The sequence below is a fragment of the Mastomys coucha genome, unplaced genomic scaffold (genome assembly GCF_008632895.1).
Source record: "Mastomys coucha isolate ucsf_1 unplaced genomic scaffold, UCSF_Mcou_1 pScaffold1, whole genome shotgun sequence".
In the NCBI taxonomy this organism is placed as follows: domain Eukaryota; kingdom Metazoa; phylum Chordata; class Mammalia; order Rodentia; family Muridae; genus Mastomys; species Mastomys coucha.
This window is the reverse complement of record NW_022196891.1, coordinates 81,557,275-81,561,214: the sequence shown is the minus strand read 5'-3', so window position 1 is coordinate 81,561,214 and position 3,940 is coordinate 81,557,275. Positions and strand designations below refer to the sequence as shown.

At 44.2% G+C, this 3,940-nt stretch overlaps 1 pseudogene; it reads left to right on the top strand.

The window, feature by feature from the left end:
• The first annotated feature begins 415 nt into the window (after positions 1–415).
• On the top strand, positions 416–486 carry LOC116072044 (annotated as a pseudogene).
• The last annotated feature ends 3,454 nt before the right edge of the window (positions 487–3,940 follow it).

The window sequence follows — 3,940 nt, the reverse complement described above, 5'->3', positions numbered from 1 at the left end:
TATTCTCCAGATCCATCCATTTCCCTAAGAATTTCACTTTAGCCCTTCCTTCGGTCACTGCATTAATGGCAGATGGGAGAAACCACCAGTACTGGTCAGAGAGGAAGCATGGACTCTGCTGGAGTCATCTCAGGGAATCCTGAAGATGCACTTGGGCATGTTGGATGGGAAGGAGGAGAGGAGGTGGGTGAGGACAGGAGAGGGTTTGGGCAGAATGGGATTCCATAATGAAAGAATGTCAGCAATAAAGAGAAGGGGATGGTGATATCGCCAAGAAGAATAAGGATGTAGAAGGCATAAACTTGGCATGAGGGTGAGATCTCAGTTACAAAGTGTGCCTGTAGCCCATGCCAATATGTCTATCTACTCCATAAGTGTTTATTAAACACTGACTAGATCAATCAAAGAACACTTAGTATTAGATGCATGGCAGCACATATACTAAAATTGGAAAGATACAGAGAAGATTAGCATGATCCCTGCACATATTTATTCTAATGCTCACTAACAAAAAGTAGAAATATGGCAGACCAATTTTATAGTGACAGACAAAGCAAAAAGGTGATACAGTCAACAACTAGTTCATTACTCAGAGTGTTGGTGATGTGGATTGTTAACCAGGAGTGGCCTGTGTGGGAGAGTCAGTTGAAGAACTAGACCTTACACAGAACAAAACCACACCCAGAATGAAGACAGAGAAGAGAGTGGATGGTTCAGGTCTCAAGATTAAGGGCGAAGGCTGACTTTTACATATCAGACATTGGTGCCCCTGAACTCAGTTTAGGGGACCAAGAACATGACTTTGTCCTCGCTGGTTGTTTTCCTATAGGACAAATAAACTGGACTCCAGTGACATGTGGTAAGGATGAGGCTGGGTCAGGACAGTAGTGACCACTGAATTGGAACAGGGACAGCAGACAGCTGCAGCTCTGAGAGGAGGGGAGCTTGAAGACACATGTGTACACAAGTGTTCCCGTGGTGGAGGAGCCCAGTGTGAATGCTCTTATGTTGAACAGCTGTGTATGATGATCAGGGCTACAGGGGCAGTTTATAAGCAAGTTGATTCTTATCATGCACTGCATAATTATTACCCAGAGGACCACAGGCTAAGGAAGCAGGAGACTGCCATCTAAACTGCTCAGAAGAGCGTGCAGGTTGGCTCTCTCTGGCCCCGTGTTTCCTACTCTTCTTTTGCACCCCTCATATGAGAATGTTGGCTCTTCTGTGCTCAGATCTCCTCCATGTCTCTCACATGGAATGGCCTCTGCTCCATTGTAGCTTCCCAGATTGCCCAGCTGACTGCACCCTCCCCAGAAATGACTGTCATAAGACCTACTAACAGAATTCTTTCTCCAGGTTGGCACTTTCAGCACTTTACCCAACCCTAATAAATGAACCTTGCACTCCAAGGTAGCGTCTCTCCCCTCTGTGGACTGTGATTTTTTTTAAAGGACATGGAGAGGTTTTTTTTTTTTATCAATTTGGACAGTTTTTCTACCCAACACAGGGCTCACCCATATTATGTATTCAGGGCTTAAGGACACACGCTTATCAAACCTGAAAGGCAGATATACTGTTCGATAGATAGGACATATCTAAGTCTTGTGGGATCTGCTGTGGAGATGGCAAAGACTAGCATGTCTACCTATATTGGCAGGTCTGTGGAAAGAAGGCATCTAGTGATATAGCAACTCATTCTTGATCATGGGGAGGACGTAGAAGTTGGTTGGACTTGATTAAAACATCTTAAAGTTCAAAGAATAAGTTAAAAAAAATCCTTTCTCTCCAATGATAGTACAGTGCAGGAAGGTACTGCTTGGCCAGCTGGGGGTGGGGGACAAGAAATTTCAACATCTTGTTGCGGGAATTTAAAAAATGAATCCACTTGCAAACTCACTTTCCCACTGGGCCATATCCCGGTGGGCTCTTATTATTCTCTCCCAGCTATTAAAAACATCTCGCTTGCATGCAACTCCCCACACAACCCTACAATCATTCATCTAATCAGCACCTAAGACCCAGTAAGTAAAGCTTGACTCTTAAGGCCTTAATATCCAATCAGATTTATATAATAAAAAAATCATAATTTTCAAGATGCCAATACAATAATTTCCGAACCAAATAATAAAGACAATATTCTAACCCAATTAATCTATTTTGTAAAAACCTTTGCTTGGTTGTACAACTTCATGGAGTCAGACTGGTCCTCATCATCTGTTTCCATGATGACTCCCTCTCTTCCTGCTCCTCTGACCTTTTATTCTCCTCCAACTCTAGCTCCACCTCTCTGTTCCTGTCCAATCACAGGCCTGTTACTGCCCTAATGTGATTGGACAGAGAAAATGCTGTAGCAGTCTTAACAGATGTTGGACTCTGAATATTACAATACCTACTTGCCAGGCAAGATGTGTCCATTGGTGCCGTGTTGGCATGAAGGTTATGGGGGTAATCAACCACTCTCTTGATTAGATTTGAGGCCTGTTCCACAGGAGGGAATTCATGTCTGACACTATAAACCTGGCTAAGAACTGGTGGCTTTGGAGGCCATAGCCAGGGGAACCCTTAAAGTGGAAAGTTAAGGGTTCTTTGTTGTGTCGAATGGTATTTTGCTGGGGCAAACTCTTGAAAGAACATAGTCTCATAGTGGACACAGATGAAGGGCTAAGGCCGACTCATAAAGGAATGGTTCCCTGAAGTAGACACAGGTGAAAGAATGTTCTGCTAAAGCAAGCACGTGAAAGGACACGTGATGAAAGATTCTTCGCTAACAACATGCATGTATTGGTCCACCTTACGTTGTGTAGATGAGCTCCATTTGTCAGGACTCTATAGAGAGAAATACACCAAAAGCTTTTGGTGGTGTGCTGCTGTTTCTTGCCACGTGTGTGGATTCAGGCTGATTGGCAGAGTGATGTCAGCTGAGACAGAAGCACACGCTGAGGCAGGACCTGTGGAGGAAACGTGATGTCTGAAGGGATGTAAATAGGACTTGGGGGCCAGTAACAATGGCTGAGCTTGGCTTGCTACAGAGCTGGCTTTGCAATGCTTGTTGGTCTCCTGTCTTTGCTGATCTTCGCTTAGCTGAGAGAGGCACAGCTGAGAACTTCTCCTGGCATTCTTGCTGGTTCCTCTAGCAGACTCCTGTGAACCGACCTACTGATTTCTTGACAACACAGAATTTGCTCTGAAGAATAGTTTCTAAACATGTCCACTTCCCCTGTATCCCTTCTTTTCCACTACCTATGCTGGGAGGTGGGCTAAAAGGGAGGTGAAAGCATTTAAGAACCATCATTAAAAATAAGGTTTGAAAAAAATATAAAAGTTTCAGATCCTACTGTAGGTGTTTTGCTAAATGGTCATGTCAAACTGCCATCTAAGTATTTATGTTAACACCTGTAGCTCAGTGCTACTGTCGATTTGGATTGGAGAAGTATGTATATTTTAGCATACAGTGGTTAATACATTGACTTATAACTGGCCAAAGTGCTGAGGAGAAGTGACTGCTGAATGCTCTGCCCTGTATGAGACATCTGCATCACTCCCCCCTGCACCAAGGTTCAGAGAACACTCTGGAAGATGGAGTGGAAAGGATGTCAGAGCAGGAGGATGAGGAGAGGTGCAGTGAAACCCTGTCTCCTGGATGAGACATGGCTGCCACACACATCATAGGTGGCCACTGGCACCAGACCTGCACAAGTTAGTCAACATTCCAGAATGGACAGATGGGGCCCCACTCCCTTATAACTCCATTATAGCTTCCCAAATACTTTAATTGAGGCAGTATTGGCAATTGTTGACTGAGAGAAGAGGGAGAGCCACTTCCTCACATCTGAGTGGATAGCCCCACATCCATATGCTAATGCTGCCAACATTAATGGGATTCAGTGATTTCTATTTAAAAGGTGAAAGGATGGAAATTGGGAGGGAGTTGTATTAAGGG